General features: G+C 38.8%; 1 protein-coding gene across 1 annotated transcript in view; it reads left to right on the forward strand.

Moving 5' to 3' along the window:
* Positions 1–9,501: 9,501 nt before the first annotated feature.
* The window catches only part of LOC122549979 (zeta-sarcoglycan), a 972,906-nt gene continuing 957,110 nt past the window's right edge, over positions 9,502–25,297 (forward strand). Inside the window, exon 1 of the mRNA XM_043690307.1 lies at positions 9,502–11,113. The gene's annotated coding sequence lies outside the window, so the exon portion shown is untranslated. The remainder of the gene's footprint in view (positions 11,114–25,297) is intronic.

The raw sequence follows: 25,297 nt of genomic DNA on the forward strand, positions 1-25,297 counted from the left end.
AATTTGCTGATGACACAAAGCTGGGTGGCAGGGTGAAATGTGAGGAGGATGTTATGAGAATACAGGGTGACCTGGACAGGCTAGGTGAGTGGACGGATTAATGGCAGATGCAGTTTAATGTGGATAAATGTGTGGTTATCCACTTTGGTGACAAGAACAGGAAGGCAGATTACTACCTAAATGGAGTCAAGTTAGGTAAAAGGACAGTACAACGAGATCTAGGTGTTCTTGTACATCAGTCAATGAAAGCAAGCATGCAGGTACAGCAGGCAGTGAAGAAAGTTAATAGCATGCTGGCCTTCATAACAAGAGGAATTGAGTATAGAAGCAAAGAGGTCCTCTGCAGCTGTACAGGGCCCTGGTGAGACTGCACCTGGAATATTGTGTGCAGTTTTGGTCTCCAAATTTGAGGAAAGATATTCGGGCTATTGAGGGAATGTAGCATAGGTATACAAGGTCAATTCCCCGAATGGCGGGATTATCTTATGCTGAAAGAATGGGAGCGACTGGGCTTGTATACACTTGAGTTTAGAAGGCTGAGAGGGGATCTGATTGAGACGTATAAGATTATTAAAGGATTGGACACTCTGGAGGCAGGAATTATGTTTCCGCTGATGGGTGAGTCCCGAACCAGAGGACACAGTTTAAAAATTAGAGGTAGGCCACTTAGAACAGAGTTAAGGAGAAACGTCTTCACCCAGAGCGTGGTGGATGTATGGAATGCTGTGTCCCAGAAGGCTGTGGAGGCCAAGCCTCTGGATACTTTCAAGAAAGAGTCAGGTAGAGCTCTTAAGGATAGTGGAATCAAGGGTTATGGGGATAAGGCAGGAACAGGATACTGATTGTGAATGATCAGCCATGATCATAATGAATGGTGGTGCTGGCTCGAAGGGCAGAATGGTCTACTCCTGCACCTATTGTCTATTGTCTATTGACCATATTCCTGTAAGCATGACCATCCCCAACACCTAACAACCATACAGGTACTCCCCAAGTGTGCTTGACCTTCTTAACCTGACTACCCACCTACCCACTTATTCACCTAGCCATCTTACCCACCTATGTAACTGCACACACATCCAGATCGTTCAGCTGATAATTCAGCATACCACCATGTTAAACATCAATTGTAAGAGTTACTAAGGATGGCAAGGTCACAGAATATATGCTGAGTCAGGGAGTTTAATGTCCATCACGAAGAGTTGCTCAGTTATACCACGACTGACTGAGTCCAAAGGAGACAGCTGCTGGATTGGTCTCCAAGTGAGGGAAACAGCATAAGAAAAATAACCTGCTTCATCTTGTCCTTGCAAATCTAACTGCCACAGATGCATCTGTCCAGCACAGTACTGGTATAAGTAACCACTGCATAACATTTATGGAGAAGACATCTGACATTCACATTCAGAATAGCTTTGTTTGCGTTGTGCAGCATTATCACTATCCTAAATGGAATTGACTTCAAACAATTCTAGAAACTCAAGACTGAGCATCCACAATATCCTGGACCATCAACAGCAGCAGCATAGCATTCAATCACATTCCATAGCATCATGATCTACCTTATCCTCTACTGCACCATTACCACCAAGTCAGAGATTTAACTTGTTTCAAGGGAGGTGCAGGAGGCATATAAATATGAGATGTCAACCTGCTGAAGCTACAACACAGGACTACTTGCATACCAAACAGTGCAAGCATCAAGTGACAGCAAGTCATAAAGAAAATGTAAACAGCTTACTGATTTTCAGATCATTCCACTGCACACTGTCTCTCTGAGTTTTCTAGGATTGCTGCCTTTAAAACAATTATTACATTGTGGGATACAGATCCCAGTTTCTGCAGAATTATTAAAAGAGCAGTCAGGAAAATAAAATTAGCAACTTTAAGGAGGACCACTATGAACAGTGCAGGGGTGCATGGCAGGAGCAACATGAAAATGAGGTGTCAACCTGGTTGAATTAAAACTCAAGAGGTGCACATACCAAGTGGCATAGGTAATAGACAGTTAAGTGATTCCACAATCAGTGGACCTGATCTAAACTCTGCAATCCTGCCACATCCAGCCATGAATAGTGGCATATTGTCAAAGAACTAACAAGAGGAGGAATCTTTACATACATCCTCAATGACGGGCACATTGCTGCAAACACAAGGCTGAAACGCAACCATCTTTCACTAGGATTTATATTTTTTGAGATAAATGATGATCAGCTTCCACGTTGAGATGGATCTGTAGCAAACAGCCTTGTTTGTTTTTAGAGTATCTAGGCAAGCATGAAACAAGCCATGTACTCTTGAATAGTATAGCATGCTTCTATAAGCAGAAATAAAGAATTGCATTAGAAATAATGCCAATACATTCTTTATCCATCCAAGTGCAACAGAACAGCTATGAAATGTTGTTGTAATCTTGAGGAATATAGGTTGGCCTGGATAGCCTTGACAAAGTCCTCTACTCAATGGTCAATGTGAAGAAGATGTACAATGGCATGATTTTCATCAGGTTCTTTTTTGATGATGACTTTCACTGATAGTAAGACACATCCTACTGACAAAATAATGATCCTAAGTTACAATGAAGAAATAATTACATTAATTAGGTAATTAATTGGACAAAAATCCAAAGTATGGTGTTTAGATAAAAAAAAGTTAGCTTCTATCCCATTAACCAAGTATATCTTAAATGTATATGTTTTCAAAAATGTCAAACAGCTTCTCCAATAGCATCATGTATGCTTTACTTTAAACTAAAATAGCTGCCTTTTATATAACTCACAGCCAGAGAGCGCTGATTAATCAATAGGATCTGGTATATGAATCCCTGCTGCTTTGATGGTTAATATGAAAGTATAATTGCTAATTATTTTCAGCTATTAATAATTATTACATTTTATGGTGGAGAGCCAGCTATTATTAGCCATTTTTCCATTTTTTAAACTAGGTTGTGAAGAGTGTTAACATTTGTTCCAGCTTCATCAAATAAATTACCTTGAACATGCTTTCAGCTGTCTAGACAAAAATATACTTTAGCCATATTTGCAACTGACACAAAAGTATGTGGAAAAGCAGAATATGAGGATACAAACAATTTACGGGGAGAAACTGTTAGGTTAGGTAAGTAAGTAGGCAAAAAGTTGGCAAATAGAGTATACTGTGGGAAAATGTGAAGCTGTTCATTTTGGAAGGAAGTAGAAAAGAATAGAGTACTATTTAGATGGGGGAAAACTGCAGAAAGCGGCAACACAAAGGGACTTGGGGGTACTTGTACACAAAACACTGGAATCCTATATTTTTTCAACAAGCATCCAGAAGTAATTGTGAAACCTGAGCTCTGTTAGACTAGTACAGCAGAAAATACTACATAGTTTTAGTTTGTAAGTAACACACCTTTCAAAAATGCTTATACTTCTGAGAAAAAGAAAATTAAACAAAATCCCAAATAGTAGTTGGTACTTCACATTTTCCATAGTTTTGATCAAATATGAGTGCAACTTACTCATTTTACAATCAGATTGGATGATTTTTTTTTACAGTTATACAAACATTACCCAAAATTTACAATTATGGTTTTAGCCTTCAGTGAACCTTACAGCATTTTCTATAACTGTCCAAAGTACACCTTACATTTCACTTATGTTCCTATAATAACACAGAGGCAAATTTCAATGATCTGTCTCATTATTAACTGAAAATTAGATGATTTGACAGTTTTGCAACCAGTGGTAGATTATAATGATGTAGGCCCCAACTTCACGATTAACAGTGGGTCACTATTTGCATAGGATTAGGTAAATAGAGACGTTTTTCATTTAAAAATATAATGTAGAAGATATAAGGCTAAACCTTTTACTTGTTATTTTTTGGGTGTTTCATGGAAGCTTTCATGTCACTGGCTATGGCAACTTTTCTCATGCAATTTTTCACTATGCGTGTCATTAGTGAAACATCTGGACTCCATAACATTCTTATTGTTGAATTTTGCAGATGCAGAAACAGAATTACTTACTGCTGCTGGGATTTTCTGGCATTGATAGCTTGGACACTAAACCCCAGCTGTGCACCAGTGTAAATGCTGCATCAATATCTGATGCTTGACTTACTGTAGAGGAGATGGCCAGGAGAGGGAAGTTAGGACTACAGTTCACAATCAGGTGGAAAAGAGCTCTGTCTTCTTTCCTCTGGATTGCCATAGGAAGTCACAACGCCAGACACTATTAGCCTGAACTGAGATAGCCGCTCAGGTCAGTGCAGTGTCCCTTGTTAGAAGAAATGTCCAGCAATGTAGAAAGTAGGTCAATAACATTTTGCGCTTTATAAAAGTAGGCCACCATCTTCTCTGATATTTCACACTCACTGTAACTTTGCCATTGAATACATTTTCCTCCAAGGCCAATGGTCTACTACTCGCACTACTGCATACAACATCTGAACTCAATTGTTCTCACCCACCTTATCTTCTGAAATATCTGAGCTTTTTCTCCTCTGTGCTTCTTACTTACTCACTCACTTGAGACACTTCAACATCTTTCCCTCTCCTGTGCTGTTAACATTAGCTTTTCCAGCTACTTTCATCTCACTCACTATTTCCTGTTACCAACGTGATGGTGACTTGTCCCACATGGTACCTTGTGTTCTCCCGTGATATCAGATCCCACTTTTATATTTGGTGTTCCCCCACTTTACACTCACTTCCCCTCTGCATCCCAGCATTATAACTCCAAACCCCACAACTGAGTTCCCTAATTATCTCAATGCGACATGGACTGCCTTCTGATAACCCTGCGTTGGCATTTACCTTGGCCAAACCCCTGGCTAGGTGATGCCCTGACTGACTGGTGGCACAACTACATAGTCAATACCTACATCCTACCATTCACTCAATGAAGGACTGCTCCCTTTGACTTTCAGATGTGGCCATTTGGTTAAAGGATGTGCAGCGTATTTGTTACAGAAGCTGCTGGCACATTCTGGAAATGATGACAATGTCGTACCTCATTACCATATAGCAATATATCCACCCCCTTGATTGTTCAGTGCTTATAAACATAACAAGCAGCTTAGCTGCAAGGCAGGCCAGAGCTGGTATAAGTGTTTAAGTAAGCACAAAGTCAGTGAACGCTAAGAAAGCAAGCCATGAACCCAAAGATGCATCCTTTGCATGAGATAGAACATAGAACATAGAAGAATACAGCGCAGTACAGGCCCTTCGGCCCTCGATGTTGCGCCGATCCAAGCCCACCTAACCTACACTAGCCCACTATCCTCCATATGCCTATCCAATGCCCGCTTAAATGCCCATAATGAGGGAGAGTCCACCACTGCTACTGGCAGGGCATTCCATGAACTCACGACTCGCTGAGTAAAGAACCTACCCCTAACATTTGTCCTATACCTACCCCCCCTTAATGGGTGTATGTCACTGCATGCACAGCCACCATGCAGGAGTATTGCAAGATACAGTGTTGGTGAGCTGTGGTGAAGTCCTGAGGTGTGTTCTGAGTTAATCTGACCTTGGCCCCAATGATGTGTTGAAATTGGAGTTTTGTTAATGTCAATGTCTGTGGGACGAAGGTGGATATAGTTACTACCCATAGAGTGTGCCAGGAGATGTTTGTGAACGAAAGTGAACATGGAGACCTCAGAACCCTTCAACTCCATGGCATCTATGTGGACTTCACCAGCTTCCTCATTTCCCCTCCCTCCCACCTTACCCCATTTCCAACCTGCCGGCTCAGCACCGTGCTCATGACATGTTCCATCTGTCAATCTTACTTCCCACCTATCTGCTCCACCCTCCCCTCCGACCTATTACCTTTACCCCACCCCCATCCACCTATTTCGCTCTCAGCTACCTTGCTCCCAGCTCCACCCCATCTCCCATTTATGTCTCCACCCCTGAGGCTCCCAGCCTCATTCCTGATGAAGGGTTTTTGCCCGAAATGTCGATTTCCTGCTCCTCGGATGCTGCCTGACCTGCTGTGCTTTTCCAGCACCACTCTCATCTTGACCTGGAGAAGGAACCAGTGAACATTATCTGCCAAGTAACTGCTCAGACTTTAAGCAGAAAAGGGCAGATAAATTTTATTTTAAATTTAAGTTTGTTTAACAGGCACATAATTACAATAATGAAGCAACTCCAATACATTAAATGTCTACTACCATCAGTGATTTTTAACTGTTGAAATGTAATAGTAATATTGAAGATATCAGCTCTGAGAGTGCTGAAGTTAAGCATATATAGATAGAAAGTGGGAAACTTAATTTTGTAAGAAACTCTCCCTTTTAATTGTTATTAATTTCATTTTTTCAAGCTCAATACTCAATCTTGCCAAATAAAGTTAAGATTTCATTGGGAAATATTATAGATGACTATACCATATGAATTTCTAACCTTCAGTAGTTAATTTAAAAAATGCATATTCCAACTGAAATTGTTTCATATTCCATGGAAAGAATTCTATAGCCATAGCTACCATTTTGAAGCTGTGTTTTTATTGTTGAAATTTAGTTTTACAAGTGTGAGAAGACGTAAACTAAAAAAAAAATTGGTCAAAATAGTAAGTTTTATGTTTTAAACAGGGTCTTAATGCAAAAAAGATAAAAGGATTTAGGAATAAGACCATAAGACATAGGAGTGGAAGTAAGGCCATTCGGCCCATCGAGCCCACTCTGCCATTCAATCTTGGCTGATGGACATTTCAACACCACTTACCCACACTCACCCCCATAGCTCTTAACACCTTCCAAGATCAAGAAGTTATCAATCTCTGCCTTGAAGACACCCAACGTCCCGGCCTCCACTTCACTCCCTGGCAATTAATTCCACAGGCCCACCACTCTCTAGCTGAAGAAATGTCTCCTCATTTCTGTTTTAAATTGACCCCCTCTAATTCAAAGGCTGTGCCCACAGATCCTAGTATCCCCGCCTGACAGAAACAAAATCCCAGTGTCCACTTTTTCTAAGCCATGCATTATCTTTTAAGTTTCTATTAGATCTCCCCTCAACCTTCTAAAGGCTAATGAATACAATCTCAGGATTCTCAACCATTCATCATACGTTAGGCCTACCAGTATGTCCTCCCTGAGGGTGGGGGTTCCAAAACTGAATACAGTATTCTAAATAGGGCCTAACCAGACCTTTATAAAGTCTCAGTAGCACATTGCTACATTTACATTCCAACTCTGTTGAGACAAACGACAACATTACATTTGCTTTCTTAACCACAGACTCAAGTCAATCTTTAGATAATCCTGGACTAGCACTCCCAAATCCCGGAACAGAAGATCAGAGTGTGGGCCCTAAGAGTTGAAGGGGTAGTACAAGAAGGGTCAAAGGAAGTCAGCTGATTCTTGGAGGAGCGGTGAACCTCAGGATGTTCGCATCACTAATTAAACTGCCATTTCTCATGATAAAGAGATAAGTGGTGCTGTTGCTTCAGTGATTGTCTTCTCGACAACTTATCCAACATTTCAGAATATAAGAAAATAAAACATCAGAACAATATTAGGTATTTAGCTCTCAAATCTAATTTAACAACTATAATATCAGGAGTGATCCTAGTCCCATTGACATGTGGTGCTCCTTGTTGCCTGCTTGGTTGAATGCTGCTCCAATGATAATGGATTGTTTCTTACCTCATCTCCAGATTTTGAGTTCATTAACATTCTGGACTAAGGATATAATGATATCTGGAAGTGAACTGAGCCCAAAGTAAGTATCAGTGAATTCTGAAATACAATTCTACAGCACTACTACCTGGATTCAGACCTTTTCAGCCTTTTCTGTGTTCAATGTTCTCAGCACTTTTTATATTAATTTGTTAAACAAATTGACGAAGATCAGAATCCATGATGACGGGATCATGGGACCCCAACTTGATAGCAAAAGAGATTATCCTTCTGCTACTTTTATCTGAAGATTGTTACAAATGATTTAGTTTTGACATCTGTAATTGTGTACTGGGCTCCATTATTATTCAAGATGGTATTCTCCTTTCCCTGTTGGTTGCTGTATGGACTGGAAAGAGCTTTGACCTGACCTGTTGATTGTGGTAGTGTTAGCTCAGTTGAAAGGTCAATAACAAGCACGCATAATGTTAAAGTGAAAAGCAGGAGGTTTAGAGGGAATGTGAGGAAAACCTTTTCTCACCCAGAATGTAATAGGCATCTGGAATGCACTGCCTGGGAGGATGGTTAAAGCAGAAAAACTCACAACCTTTAAAAAGTATTGGAGGAGCATTTCAAGTGTCATAAATTCAAGGCAATGGCCCAAGTGCTGGAAAGTGATTCTACTGTAGATAGTAGTACATTTTTTGATGGTACAGACTTGGTAGGCCAAAGGGCCTCTTCCTTATTCTATGATTCTATGAGATGAAAGTATTTTGATCTTATCATTTAGCATGCAGTTATTTAGATTATGATTTGCCATAATCTGCAATTTGTGCTGTTTTTGCCATTTATAAGGCTGGAAGAGAATGCAGAGATAGGAAGGAACAAGAATATGAAGGGAGAAGTTTAAAGTTGTTTAATTGGGACACCAAGAGTAAATCTGAATAAATTTATTTATGTTCCTCATTTGTTTGAAACATTATTTGCAAGACCAACAAGGTATGCAATGGTCCCTCTGATCTGCGCTCCAAATGTCCGTACTTGCCAATCGACATGTTCCCTTTTTGATTTTTTCACTTACCACTGTACGTGGATCTCTGCACAATGTTTGGAGATATTAAAGGAAATGTTGTAGGTACGGTAATTCAACATTCCTGTGGCTAGATTTTATCAGAAACAAAAACAAAAGTTGCTGAAAAGCTCAGCAGGTCTGGCAGCATCTGTGAAAAGAAATCAGAGTTAACGTTTCAGGTTTGGTGAAAATTGCTCAGAACTTCCTCCGAACTAGATTTTATCAGAATGTGTTATATGGTTGTACCTGAAGAGGATCAATTGGTGACTTCTAAACCACTAAACTTATGAAGATCCTGCTCCTCATGCTCATTGGTGGACTCAGTGAGTTAGAGATTTGACGTGTACATCTCCCAGTGGACAAGAACCATACTCGAAAACTGTTGTTGGCTAATCCGATTGGCTGGAATATTGTGCACAGTTCTTGTCATCCTGCCATAGGAAGGATATTATTAAATTGGAGCAGGTTCAGAAAATATTTACCAGGATTAAGGGTTTGAGTTATAAGGATAGGTTGAATAGCTTGGCACTTTTTTCACTGGTGCATCAGAGGTTGAATGGTGACCTTATAGAGATTTATAAAAGCAGGAAGGGTGTAGATTAGGTAAATAGCATTGGTCTTCTCTCTCGAGTTGGGAGTTCAAAACTAGGAGGTATATTTTTAAAGTGAGAGGAGTGAGATTTAAAAAAGACAGGCAGGACAACTTCTTTTATACAATGAGTGGTTAGTGTGTGGAATGAACTACCAGAGGAAGTGGTGAATGCAGGTACACTTACAGCATTTAAAAGACATTTGGATCAGTACGTGAATAGGACAGGTTAGGAGGGATATGGGCCAAACGCAAGCAAGTGGGACTAGTTTGATCTGGGAACGTGGTCGGTGAGGACTAGTTGGACCGAAGGGTCTGCTTCTATACTGTATGCCTCTGACTCTGAACTGACACGCTCAGATATATAAAATGGTGGCTAAATTTGTACTGTATGTTGTTTTACTGTGAGCTGTTTGTTGACTGCCTTCCAGTGATCTATAGACTTTATTCCCGTTTGCTGAGTAAGCATTGATACTTGCCTTCTCCTTTCAGTTGGCCAATGCTATTTATAATCGGTTCTAAGGGCGACACCGAGATTGGTAAATTGTCACGAGACGTGATGAACAAAACTTGAGGAAAGGCAGTTTAGACTTTTAAAAACACATTAGTGACCAGGTTGACACAGTAATAATATGCAGTTGAACTACAGCAAAAAAAAAGATGCTAAAAGTTGAACTCGATGATACACTGAAACCTGCCTATATAAAGCAGCAAAGTCTGGCAGCCTCTTCCAGATGCTTTTATCTGAGTTAAACAAGCAGCGGATCCAGACTGGAACCAGCTTCTCGTTGCTCATATTCGTATTGATTGTAATTTTCCTCATTGGAATTTGGAATATATATTTTTGAAGTAAACCGTCTTTTTAAGAAGTTTAAGAAGAGGCAAATCAGCTTTTCAAATATATAAGGGATTGAATTCGCTGCTTATCATACAGCGTCAGTAAATACATGTAATAGTGAGAAGGCCAACATTCTGGCAAAATGATGCTCTAACGGTGGATTCCCAGTTACCTAACACGATAGGCGAAAGTGGACGGGCATTAAGACCGGTGGGAGCGCCGCTGTTGGAGAATATCAGCGCTGCCGATTTACAAGAAACCCCTCAGTGTCTTAAAAAGACAGGAGTGTAGTCACCTGGTGGTCAAGGGCAGTAAAACACAAGTGAATCAGCCCTTGTCTGCTACAGATGCTCCTTTCTGCCTACGCTTCCTGCTCTATCGCTTTGCTGAGAATGTTAAAATTAGAGCATTTCCTCTGGCTCCCTGGTATTATCTTGTGAATATTCTCAGCTGTCAGCAGTTTCAGTTTGAAGTCAGCTCTCTGGGTATTGTTTCGAACCGCAGCCGGCAAAATTGATCATGCTAATGGCTTACAGCTGATCAGATATGAAATGAGATACTACATCAGCATAATGGAGAAAGGCTCTCACCAGCTACTGTACTCGCCAGTTTAAGTATTTGTGTTCCTGTAAATTGCCGCATGATGCCATACAAGGGAGATGGTTGTTAATGATGCAACGATTTTCTGGCATTTAGTTTCTTACTGAAGAAATTCTCTCCTTTCCCGAAAGAGGAATTTTCATTTTGGTTATACAAGACGTGATCTGCTGGCGAGGAACGTTATCTGCTTTTGCAAAAGAAATCCTGGGGAAGAAAAGTGTTTTTTTTTAACACTGGAGGCGTGATCTATGGGAATAAGACTGAGCGGAACCCGAGCTCGGCGAAGGACGATGCTGAGTTTGAGCTGGGAATTGGAAGTCTAGATTTTCCAACTTTCTACTTCTTCGTTTCTGTTTCTCGTCTGCAATTTGATACACCAATCCTGGACTCCAAAGAGTTAAAGGTATGTGACATCAGTGATTAGAAAAATCTTGTTACTCTTCGCCTTCGAATTCCAGAGGTAGGTGATAGAATCACGTTAATCATCGAATGAATTCTTACAATGTCTGCATCTGAAAAGACCCTACAGACTGCTGGGAATATTTGCAAATAGGAAGATAAACCAAAATCCTTGTAACTCTTCCCACTCCTTCCTGATTTCCTCCTCTCTGCTTCTCTGCTGAATGTTTATTTCTCTCCTCTGGCTCTCTCTGCTGATCGCTCCACCTCTCCACTCAATATTTCCCTTTTTATTCCTCTCGGAGATTTCTGATTTCTCACATATATGTAACCGCTTGCATTTTGGAGTGAATGATAACAAAAACACGGTGGTTTTATTTGAGTGAATATGCAAATCTAAAAGTTGTTTCTTCAAACCTAATGTATAATTGATATTGATTTCTAAACTGGATGCATCCACTTACTGTGTGCCAAGAGGTCTGCGCGCCTCTTCGTATGTGTCTGATGTGGTTTTTTTGTGAGGCTAGCTGGAGTCATAGAAAATGTTGGGCGATTGTATGTTTTTATTTGGTTTAAACATTCATTGTTCGGTTTATTGGGAATGGTTGGTGCGGTCTGTCCCATATCGGCGCCTGAATTTGAATGTGTTCCGTGAAAGTCTGGTGACCAAAATAGAGCTATTTATTTCAAGAGTTGGCTCTGTAAACCAATTCGCCATGAGTAGTTGGCGAGCGGTGTGTTGCGGCTGATTGTTATTTTTATGTATTCATTCGGCTTTTCTATAATGTGTAAGCTCAATGTTGTGGACGAACAGAGGAAACTTTCACCCTCTCTACCGTGCATGGTTTGATTCTGTTCACGGAAACGCTTCTGAGTGCTTTGAGAGTTCATCCCAGAGCTTTGACCGGATCTGCTTTCCTTTTGATCTGTCCCTATCCCATCTACCCGACATCCGTTACTCGCCTTCAAGATTTGTTTTCGTACTTGAAGACATGTCACTGTCCGTTAAACTCTCAGAGACTTTAAACTTCAATTTAGATAACATTAGTCAGTGTCTTCAATATAGAATGAAGATGCGCTGCGCCCGACGCCGAACACCACTTTACTAAACATTATGAAATGGTAATTTCAGAAGATTGGTAAGGAAAAGATTAACAGGTTAAATTAGCATTTTGCACTACTAATTCTTCATATCTAACCTAGTTCAGCAGTTGTGGATTTCTAAATCTGACATTTGCTGAGACATTGCTCAGATGGCAAGGTTCAGACTGTTTTTGGTTGTGATAATTCCACCTAATGCACCGCGTGTTGTTACAATGTGTAAACCTAGAAACATATCCACGATTGTTCAATTTGACTTTACGTTAAGTTGTTAGTTCTTGTATTCCTAGGTGAATTTTGCTTTATTGTAAAACAAGCGGATTACTAAATCACTTTGATCTTTTGATGCATGATTTTCAATTTCGCCCTTTGGAATAAAAAGTGCTCCTGAAAATTTGTGAAGATGAGTATTATAAGATAGAATTGGAGGGATGTAGTCATCACCATAATGCTCAGAATAAGCAGGGACATTGTAGTTTTCCACTGATTTAACGGTCCATGTTTTTATTTGGTTATGGTATTTGCATCATGCAAGATAATATTTTAAAATGATCAATTATCTTGTGGTGAGAAGGCTTGTCTCCATTTATGGTGGAAAACGATTTGTTCTGAATTCTGGCCACAATTGTCACTGTTGAATTTTCAAATGACAAAATGGCTTAAACTAAAGCTGTTTAGCCTGGATATTTCATGATAGCACCTATCCTGCCACATGCAATGTAAACTTCCAATGGGCTCATGACCCAAATCCCTTTTTCCTGCCTCTCTCTTTGTCTGTTTCTCATGCTCTTGCTCTCTCTTATCTTCTCTCTGGTTACTTCTTTCTCTGTTTTCTTTCCCTCCAATACCAAAATACTCATTCTTCTTTTTATGCATTGTTTGTTATTCTATGTATTGTTCAATGTCAATTGATGAAAAGTAATATCGGTTATAGACATTCAGCATGTTTGGAAGAAACAATACATCACAGATTTCTGTACTGATAGTAACAACAGGTTATTGAGCTGGAAATCTATTTGATTCTATCTCAAAGTTTTTAGTAGTTAATTACAATATTTCTCAACTTCGTTGTTACATATTCAGTTAATGTTGTAGCTTACCTTGAAGATGGCGTGTCATAAAATAATGAAGCTGTAAAGAGAAGAACATTTTCATTACCATGAAAGGAGAAGCAACAACTCCCAGGCATGTAAGCTTATTTTTTAAAAAAAGGTCCTTGGGACTGGGAATTCTTTATTCTTAATTTATATCATATATTTACATTACATTGAAAAATCTAATTTGGACATTTTAGGCTGACGTCACAAATTTTCCAATGGTTGAGTTGTCATTCGTGGTTAGGGTATCAGGATAGGAGTATGGGAGTTGGTTGGCAATACTTGGTAGGAGAAATTAAATCAACTGAATTGGAAAGTAAATGAGACAGAACTAAGCCTACAGTATATTTTAAAAAGATTGACAAATTGATAATGCAATCATCAATTGAGTGTGCCATTAAATTTTTTGGCTTTAAATAAGATTTAGAGAATCCATAATCTGCAATTCAATGTTTCATAAAGTAGCAGACACTTTGATGGAGCATTGATTGATTTCCATTGATTAACTTACTGAGTACTGACTTGGTCATTTGGAGCAGGATACTGCAAAAAATTAATTGAAAACACCAGCATGTTAATAACACTAATAATCTATTTGATTCCACGTTCATCAGGACAGTTCCTTTCCTTATGCAATACAGAAATCGTTCATGATGCAATCTCAGAAGTTTTGTACATTCTAATTAGCGTAAAATTTTAAGTATTGTATATTGGACTCAATATGTCAATGCAAAAGAAAGTGAAACAATTGTGGTGACATGTTGCAGCAACATTTTATTATTGTGTGTGTTTTCTGTTTTATGAAATTCTTCGCAAAATAACTGGCAGCAGATAAAGGGACTCTGGTTCTTCTGTCTGTCATCAAGGAAATAACTTTGTACATTGCGTGCTTTCAAACTAAATTGGATTGCAAAAATATTTGCTCCAAACTTTACAATCAAATGTTAACAAATTAATGTCTAACTTGTTATGCATTTAGGCAGCAGAATAGCAAGCTTGCTGTTGTCTCAATGTAGAACCATGAAGTGATGAGATGCAGATTATGCCCATCATTCCTTCATAATTAAGTAACAGGTATTAGGAAAGGCACTGATTGATAATTGCGTGTTATAATACAGGGAGGGAAATACAATGATTATTTTGTGATGAAGGGCTAGAAACACATTAATTGTACTGCCTTTGTGGCTGGGAAAGGGTTTGGAACAACAACAATAAATGGAAGGTGATAGATAAAACGCAGAGAACAAAAAAAAGTTAACATTATTAGAAATATTATTGTAATAAGTCATCAAAAATAAGACACCAAAGCCTGACTATAAAAAATGATATGAGGGCAGAATTCAACATATAATGATACTGGATTCAGTGCAAACTGGAATATTTTGGAAGATAGTTTAGTCCCAAAGGATGACACTGCATTCTATCATTCCTTATTTAATGTAAACTGCAGAAGAACATTAATGTTAATTCACTTTGTGCTGCAATGAGTATTTCAATGCCATGAAGACTGAGTCAGTTTTAAATGATGAAAATATATTTCATTGGCAATTAGATACTGTTCATTGTGTGCATGTATAAATAGTTGCTGCAAACAATTTTTAGTTGTCAACATTTTCTATTTTTCTAGACCCAGTTCCCTTGAAAAGGGAAATTTTCTTGTAAAAGCCATTGAAATGGAACTCTGAGTGACAAACTTAGTAATGGATGTAAATTGCATAGAAGGCTTTTATCACCAATAGCCTGTATTCCTCAGGCTTTCGCGAAGAAAGATATGGAAAGGTTGTCCCTTGTGTAGGCCTAATTGGGTTGCTCTTTTACAAAGAACCTGCTCAGGCACAAATAGTTGAGTTGCCTCCTCTGATGTTATGATAAGATTGATGACCTTTACAACTTATTCAAGATTTAGAAAGTTGGCTGGGCAGCACCTGTTTTTGAGTTTCCACTGTGACAGTGGGAAACATGCACATTTTCATCTTGAGGTGTTCTACCCACCATGTCACATAAATTAGATAATTTTAATGGTGGAAAGAGCACGTATCAAAAATGCTTTAAAGATCCAAAAGTCTCTTAACTTAGTATACTGCACATCTTGTTCAAGCTTATTTAATTTCAGAATACCACAGCACTTCATTCTCTCTGCACTGCACAGTGCACTAGCACTAGGAAATAGTGTGGCAATATCAACAGACTAGGAATCCAAATCCAGGCTAATACTCTGGGATGTGGGTCCAAATCACACCCTGGCTACTAGTGAAATTTAAAAGCATTAAATAAAAGCTGAAATATAACGGGGGCCATGATAATTTTCATTGGTAATTGTTGTGTCCCTGAAGGAAATTTGCTGTCCTTTGCTTATCTAATCAACATGTGATTCTAAACCCATAATAATGTTATTCACTCTTAACTGCTCGCTAAGATGGCCTGACAAGCCACTTAGTTCATGTACAAATAGTGACCCATGTCCCATAAAATAATAAAGGGAAAAAAGGGAAAGTACCAGAGTGGGGAGCCAAGGTGATCCTTATTATAAGTACATAGGCTGATCACCCCTCCAGTCACAGAACTCTCTTCTTGCTTCAATTGCTTCCACAATATTATTTAATCAGCTACCTTTCCTGATTAGGACTCAATTGTCCACTGGTTCCTGCCTGATTGACTGCCTTTGCTCATTTACCTGAGGGCTGTTACAATGCGAGCGATTAGGTTATCTAGACTGTTGAGTGGCTTCATAGAAATGAGACCTGAGGCCCAATACTGGGTTCAGCTCAGATCTCATAATTAAGGAGCAGGTATCCTATGTACCAAATAATGAGTGCGCCAAAAGTGTGTGAGACAGCCTTGGATCAATGGTAGCATACTCATTTTTTTTTAAATTTACTGAGTCAGAAAGTTGAAGATGCATTTGAAAACTTAATTTAGCTGTCATTTAAGTACAGTATTCAGCTCATGCTGTTCTGTCAGACACACTATACTCTGGATGGGATTTAGAACCATGAACTCACTTGCCTTATTTGGAGGAAATAAACAATTCTATTGTGTTCTTTTAAGAAAAGCTGGTGTTCCAATTAATGTTTTCCTTCAACCAACATCACTTGAATAGTTTATACATTCCTTTCAGATATACGCTCCATAATGTACAGGATATCTGTGATAGCTTCTAAATCTACTTAAAATTTAAAATGTATAATATGAAAAAAAAATTTAAAATTATGTGTTGGTTGTCATATAAAATATGCATTTTCTCCCACTCAATTTCTGTTTGATTCTGATTTTATTGCTTTCCATGGAATGAATGGTTTATTGGATATCAGTTGCCCTCTGGTACCTTACTGAAGAGCCTGTACTTAATGAGTGAGCTTGGATAACATGTGACATTAATTACTTAATTGTTAAAGGCATTAGAGTCTGGCTAGATTCTGTACACAGGCAATGGACATGATTATATATCTTATCACTTTCTGCCCCAAAGATGCTGAAATTATTCCTAGCGATAATTCGAGATCCTAGGACTTCAAATATAACTGAAAGGTTTGGATAAAATATGAAAGTAAAGCGTAATAGATTTTTAAAAACAAATATTGTTTAATTAATAAGAAAATGTTTAAGTGAACCTAGCATACTATCAGAGAATAGAATTTCTACTGTTTGGAAGCAGGCCTTTTGACCAATAAAGTCCACACCAACCCTCCAAAGAGCATCGCACACATCTATAAAACTGATTTAGTCCAAGGCACATTGTCCAACTTATTATTAGGAATCTGTTTATGTGCATTAAGTGTATTCATACCTGTTTCAGAACCTTATCAAAGTTGTTCCACACTTCACATGAGAAGATAAATTGCTGTGAATGGACTATTGAAATTGCAACCACTAAAGGATATGGGTGGAGTTGCATCAATAAATAGAGATAACTAATAATAGATTTTCAAATTACCACCTTGACAGCATGTGGTGCTATAGTATCTAACACTGAGATTGCATGTATCAAGATTGACTTTTCTCCAATTTAGAAATTCAATTTTTAGATCTGGTCTATTCTTTTCCATCACTATTTTAAATCTAATGGAATTATGGTCTCTGGCCCCAAAGTGCTCTTCCACTGATTCCTCAGTCACCTGCCCTGCCTTATTTCCCAAGAGTAGGTCAAGTTTTGCACCTTCTCTAGTAGGTACATCCACATACTGAACTAGAACATTTTCTTGTACACACTTAACAAATTCCTCTCTATCTATACTCTTAACACTATGGCAGTCCCAGTTAAAATTCCCTACCATAACCACCCTATTATTTTTTACAGATTACAGAAATCTCCTTACAAATTTGCTTCTCAAATTCCTGCTGACTGTTAGGGGGTCTATAATACAATCTCAAAAAGGTGATCATTCCTTTCATATTTCTCAGTTTATGATGTCCCCTAGTTTCTCAAAAGTCTCTGTCAAGCATGTATGGTATTTTAAAGTTTTCTTTTGATTAAAAACAAGAATCTTCTCTCATAAGTTAGGTTTTGAAGAGTTGCTAGTGTTGACCTTGTCTTCAGTGTGAGGACAATACTAAACAAAAAAATACCTCGTGCTCTAACCTGCGGCTGCTGGAAATCAGAAACAAAAATCAGAAATTGCTAGAAACGCTCAGCAGATCTGGCAGCATCTGTGGAGAGACATCACAGTGAGTATATCAGGTCAAGTGACCCCTCCGTTCTGAGGAAAGGTCACTTGACCCGAAACATTAACTGATTTCTCTCCACAGATCCTGCCAGACCTGCTGAGCTTTTCCAGCAATTTCTGTTTTTGATTCTGATTTATGGCATCTGTAGTCCTTTCAGCTTTTAACACTGTTTTTAATTTGATTACTATCCCTTAACTAATGGAACCCAGTACTTTGCCCATTTTACAGCAGACATGCATCAGAATGGCCTTTTTCATAATAAATTTAATTCACGTTTAAGAGTACATGACCAATTTTCTAAGATGCTTGGCTCAGTACTATATCCTGTACCAATTACATTTGTGTATAGATATATCAGTTTGCAAAAGTAATATTCCATTCCCTTTTACCTGCACATTCTCAGACTTTAGGGCACTGTTCAAAATGGGGCTTTCCACAAACAAGGCAGTGGAGAGAAAGCTGTCCCAGGCCATTCAGTCACACATCTAAGCAATTACAGCATACAATTAGCCAAGGCTTTGGAGGGTATTGTATTCTTTTTCTCAGCTGTTATATGGTCTGTGGTTCAGAAGAAGGAAACAGAGAGAAAATGAATGTTTATTTTAGTGCTTGTACAATTAACTGGAAGAAAAAAATTGAAACTTCTGAAGCATTTTGATTATTAATACAGTCAGATATTACAATTGCACATTTTAGAGATACATTTATACCTTATCCTTAACAGGCTAAGAAATACATTTTCAAAAATTACGCATCCTGCACATACTGAATTGCATCTGATGTTATTAATGTGTTACAGTCTACAGTTCCAACATTTTAAGATCTCTCTGATATTACAAAGAATAGCAAACACTTCAAATTCCAATCAGCATTTTTTTTGAGATGGAAGTTTCATCTCTCACTGATGTTCAGGTTGGAGGCAGGAAGGGCATTCAGTTCTGTGAGATGGTGACATATCTGAAGCCTACTGCCTTTTCTCCTCCATCGAAGGTAAGTTTGGATAGAAAAGGCCACTTAAGGATCTTACCCTGGCATCACTGAAATAAAGCCTGCTGGGAAAGGCTTGTTGCTGTGTAGATTAAATGATAGATCAAACTGTGTGAGCTCAGGAGGATGAGAGAATTGGGTTTGTTTTTGTGACCAAAGTGAATCAGTATCTAATTGAACGATAGAATAGCAGAAAACAGTAATTTTATTGAGGAGGGAGAAGGCTGTGACAAAAGGCATTCCTTGCCTTTGCTTCTGAGCCCCTGCTCACCCCTCTTCATAACTGTCACCCGTGAAGCCTCCATGGTGCATCTCCATATTTTTCCAGTAGTATGATGAGATTCTTGCCAAGGATCATCAAACTACCCAATGCAATGGGAAAATTTGACACGAGAATTGAAGCAATTATGTGGCGGGTCGACCTCAACACTTGCTCAAAATGACCTCCACATTGCCCAAAGCCAAACTGCAGAGCAGGGTACAAACCATGAATACCAGCCACATGGAATCTTCCACCTTTGGCACTGTCACCTGGCTTTCAGGGAGTCATCACCATCATTCTGAGGTATCTATGCACGGTATTGGACAGCATGGTGGCTCAATAGTTAGCACTGCTGCCTCATAGCGCCAGAGACGCGGGTTTGATTCCAGCGCAGGCAACTGTCTGTGTGGAGTTTGCACATTCTTCCCATGTCTGTGTGGGTTTCATCTGGGTGCTCCAATTTCCTCCCACAATTCAAAGATGTGCGGGTTAGGTGAATTGGCCATGCAAAATTGTCCGTCGTGTTCAGGGATGTGTATATTAAGTGCATTAGTCAGGGGTACATTCGGAGGGTAGGTGTGGACTTTTGAGCCGAGTGGCCTGTTTTCACACTGTAGGGATTCTATGATTCTATAATTCTATGATTCTGTGCACACTGCAGCCCCACTCTTGTGGAGTAGGGCACACCAGCAACCAGCAGTGTATGGCTGCAGCAAGTACCCTCACAGGACAGGGAAAGATATTTAATCAAAGAAAGGCATTAGGCTACTCTCTCAGCACACATGTAACTAGTACTGCTATACCTGTAGCATGCAAGCTTTGCCCTGCCCTCCTTAAGGCAACTAGATACTGCTGAGCAGTAGTGGTCAGTTGCAGGTGCCGACATCTCCTCAAATGTAATAGAATCATAGAGTACTGAAGATTCCTCCAACACATCAGTGAGCAACATCAGGTTACCAGTTGTGCCACAAAGCAGCAGTGTTTGAGCCAAACTCAGTATGTCTGCAGTAAACAGTTGAATGTATCTGAAAGTCTTCAGGGTCCATTCCCAACTCCATGGGGGCACCTGTCAGTCAGGAATGTTCAGAGTGTTTAATCTATGGCAGCCTCCCATACCAGTCACAGGCATCGGCCAAGGAAAAGTGAGCATTTGGGATGGCTTTACACAGCAAGTCTATACCTTTTTCTTCAGGCCTGAGGGAGGTCATGCATGACTACAAGTCAAGGGTGTGCACAGTTGTGGGCTGGAGTCAGGCAGTTAAATCTGTCAAGGGCGTGATCTGTAGTCATCCTTTCACCACTCTTCACAGACATTTCGGAGGAGAGAAGGAGTGGGGGAAGAGAAAGTGAGGCAGATGTAGGTGCATTTACCTGGCTTTGATAATTAGATTACTTACAGTGTGGAAACAGGCCCTTCGGCCCAACAAGTCCACACCGCCCCGCCGAAGCGCAACCCACCCATACCCCTACATGTACCCCTTACCTAACACTACGGGCAATTTAGCATGGCCAATTCACCTGACCTGCACATTTTTGGACTGAGGAACTGTGAAGCCTGTGGGTTTGACAAGATTGGCACCGAGAGGGGAAAGGTGATGTTGGGTTACAGTAACACATTAACGTTGAGACCGAAAGCTAATAGAAGAAGACCACTTGCTGTTGTTTCCAGCTTGAAGCACATAGGTATTGCACAATGTGATAACTAGTATCTGTGGATGTATTTCCAAACTATAGCAGACTAACTGGCAGACAGAGGTACAACATTATGTGCAGGTAGTTCTCCGATAGTAACGTAGTTGTGTTCCAGCGAAACCTCACTTAACAGAACATCGCTTAATAGAAATAATGGGACTTGTGGGAAAAGTGAGCTTCAGAGCAGACCAGCAAAAAAAAATCATGATCACTCAAAAATCACCCAAACGTATAGTACACCCTGAATGAAGGTTTAAGTCATATTAATTAACAAAACGAAAACAAATTTAACACTACATGGAAAAAGTATTGTTAATGCAGTGACAGAAGGTCATCATTATCACCACCTTCAAGTGCAGGTATGGTTGCAGAAGTGGATGGATGCAATTAATTGTCTTCTGACTGTTTCTTGGAGGTTGGTTGCCCCTCTCAGTGATAAGCTGTTGTAGATTAGAGGTCTCCACAGTGGGACTCAAGCAGCTCTTTAAAAGCTGCTGTTGCACGCTGGTCCATAGGTTTATTTGAGAGAGCTTGTGTTTGGAGGTTGAAATAGCACTTTGATGTTTTCAGAAAGCTCACCAATGATGGCAGGATGGCTTGGTGCATTATTCAGGATGAAGAGAGCCTCGAAATCCAAATTTTTTTGCTTGCAATACTGTCTAAAAACATCTTTCAAAACATCAACAATAAGGTTAAAAAAAATGCCCCATCATCTAGCCTTTTTTGCTCACCTGAAGTAGCCACCTAGATTAGACTTAAGGTCATGTGCATTGGCAGAGTGGTACACCACCACTGGCATTGGCACCCAGAAGCACAGTCATACGATTCTTTGTCACCTTAAAGCCTGAGCCATGTGTGAGAATTGTAGTTCTTGCTGGCATTCACTACCAGTTTCAACTTGTCTCATCCAAATTGAAGATTTGAACTTAAGGTGTAGCCTTCTTTATCATTTTCTTTTTACAATGGGAGGAAATGTCATATTCTTGTCCCAGTGGAAGAGCAATAAACATTCATTTGTTTAATTTTTGAGTTGAAGCTGCTCAATGTATAGTACTGTACCTCTCACTTGCTCTGATAGTAACTGACATTGGCTCATGCACAGAATGAAGTGTGGGAAACAATCGCCACTGGAATTGCACTGTTGTGAACAGAGGTAAGTGTTCTCAAAAATACTGTTCTCTAATTCTTCGCCAACATTAGAGTCAAATTATACATTATATGAGACCTGCCTGTATTCATAGCACATGGTGTCCTTAAATGTGATATCTTTGAAAGATAAAAGTACACATACAATATCCCCCTCCTTCCTAAAGTAATATTTAACCATTTACAATAACATATGAGCTTATAACTTTTTATAATGTAAGGATAATTTGCTGATACATTAAGATCTCATTGTGGTGACTTGTCAGGAGATGCAGTTGATTTCTAAAGTGATTTTCTCTGTTATTTCTTTTCACGTTGTCAAGGTTTACTTTCATGGTCTATGAAAGCTATTCCATAATTTGACTTGACTGATACACTACAGCCAAGTTTTATTCCAAATAGCCACTGACTAATATCATTGCTCAAACGCATTGAGAAACTTCTGGTTTATAACCCTGGATTCTTCTAATTGTATCAAAGTTTTAGCCTTCTGTGGATCCAGTAACTTTGTTCCTTTATAATCTGCTTTAATAAATATTTAACCTCTCCAACTGTTTCTATCTCATTTTTATTTTCTTTGAAACCTGGATCTCTTCAACTTGCTGCTACAGTGGCTGTTTGATTTTCCCTATTTGTGTTATTTCACAGCAGCATCAATCTGGCATTTGTTTCTGAAGGGGTTGTTCATGAGTGATTTGCATCTCCTTGAAGTGTGTGCTGTAGAACTACACCTGTTTTTGCCAGACTTTTATTTTCTCCAGCATTGCTTTGAGCTTAAGAAAATGTTTCTGCAACAGCTTCTGCTGAGCCTGATCTGTTTTATGAGAAATTTGCTTTAGATCCTCTTGTCAACCAACAAAGTTTAAATGGGGTTAATTATACAGAATTCATCTTCCTTCCTTTCTTTCTCCTTCTGTTCTTCATTCATCTTTTTGAGCAGATTGGTAGTATTCCCTTAAGTGTTCATAATCTTAGAGATGATCGTCTTAGTTTTGGATTTATCCTGAGCAAGTAGTTCTGTCTTTTCATCCAGAAATTTAATTTCTCTCTTAACAGTATTGGACTGAGATTTTAGACCCATTAATTCACATTCAGTTGCAAGTGTTTCTAGAATGGCTTACTGCAGTTTCTGTTGTGTTTCTGCTGTTTGATTGTGACAATTGTGAGGTCATGGTATGCTGATATATCTGCAGTTGTGAGTCTAGCAGTGTCTAATGTCAACAGTGACATCCAGACTGGTTAATTGTACTGACACTCCTTCACTATGGATCCTGTAGGAATACTCAGCTCACACTATGGATCTTGGAATCGATGAACCATTGTATGTTGAAAGGTTTACATTCTTCAGCTTTGTCATGGATTTCTGTGTCTGTAGGTACATGTTTTTTTTCAGAGTTGCACTTGCCCCGTATCAATCTTAGCCAGTAATGCACAGTCACTAATTTTCTGTGGACAGATGATTTGGATTTTTGCAAACACTTTGGATGGTGTGATGACATTGTTGTCTTCCAATGGGATTGACTGTGTGTGTCAATTGGTCATCAATTCTTTGTCCCATTGTGTACACTGTCAGATTCTGGTTTGCCCATCATGTCCTGTGATTATTTGCAGGATGCATGATAATCATTTTTATAATTTGAAAGTATTCCTTGACCAAAGTCTGTTTGGGTCAGCACATAAATCCTTGTAGCTACATCATTGTTTTGATGTACTGTATTGCTTTTGCGAATAGCCTTTTTTGCTTTATGTCCTGCAAAATGAAAGCCAAACTTTTCCTTGGTGCATTGAGAAAGATGTATCTTCCATATGTCTTTCTATATTTCTGTATTCTAGTGATTGTGTCAACTATTGAGTTTGATTTTAGGAAAATAAGCTTCATCAACTTGCAAGGATTGCTTAGTACTTTGCAACCGTCAATCAGCAACTCTTTAATAAGTCTTCAGCCTGTGCAGTAAAATGGATGTGTTCACCAACTCAACAATTCTGTTTGCAAGCTGCCTTGCTGAAAAATCACATAATGTGCCATTTTCTTTACACTGGCTTATGAACTGGTTTATGGATTCTGTAGACATTTATCTAAATGGCATGAAATTAAATGTATATATTGAAAGTTTATTCTGATTTTGAACTAGTTTCTAATGCAATCATTTTTAGGGGGATTTTATTGTTCTTTGACTGATAATTTTGACATGTTCTGTTTATGTAGACTTTCAATCCCGATTGCTAAACAAATGATAATGGTTTATTTTTCTGCGATTTCACATGTGAATCCAGAAATCATAATTCTCAATATTTTTAAGCATTTTAAATTCTAGTGGAAGATGTGCCATGTACCAATTTAAACCATAGCATTCTTTGGACTTTCTGACAATATATCTTTGACCTTCCCTTGCTTGCTATCAGCACACACCCTGATTATTTACTTTTCTCAAGCAAGTTAACCTGACCTCTCAATAATGATTTTTCTGCTAACTAGTAAATTCTGTTTTCAATACTCTTCTATGTTGCAACCAACAAAGACATCATGGGTTGCCCAATGCCCTTTAACATGAGTTATGATCATCAGCCATGTGACCTACTTGTAGATGACTTGCTTGTTGACTGTTCAAGTCTGATAAGCTTCATCAATGTTTTGTTTTTGATTACTGTTCACCATGTCATGTTAACGATAATGTAATAACCAGTCAGGAATGGGCTAGCTTTATAATTCAATCTATTTAAAACAGCAAAATATATTATAAGTTATGAAGCAGGTATTGCAGTAATAAGTGATATGTGTGTGCTGCTTGTGAAGCCATAGCAAAGTAACTGTTAGGCAGAGTCGTAACATCGTATACACATGGCATATGGAGTCCTTAAAAATGAACTCAGTTGAAGATGGGGGACATGTAACACAGGCCAACCATAATCCTTTTAAAACACATCATCCAGGTTTTGCCACATAGCTATAATGTTTGTCCTCGCTGCGCACAAACTGGCTGCTTCATTTCCCTACATCATAACAATGAATACACTAGAATTACACATAAAACACCTTATCCTGAGGTCATAACAGATGCTGTTCTAATACTAGTCTTTTTACAGAAAAAAGTCATCATGAGTTTAAATCCTCGAGCCAATCACTTTTGTTCTCTATTTTTAAAGTTAATTCATTTTGATTTAATTAACTATTGATATATAATTCTTACTGACTTAAGTATATTTTGCAATAAATATGAAGCAACAAAATACCCTGTGA

Source organism: Chiloscyllium plagiosum, chromosome 1, assembly GCF_004010195.1.
Source record: "Chiloscyllium plagiosum isolate BGI_BamShark_2017 chromosome 1, ASM401019v2, whole genome shotgun sequence".
In the NCBI taxonomy this organism is placed as follows: Eukaryota; Metazoa; Chordata; class Chondrichthyes; order Orectolobiformes; family Hemiscylliidae; genus Chiloscyllium; species Chiloscyllium plagiosum.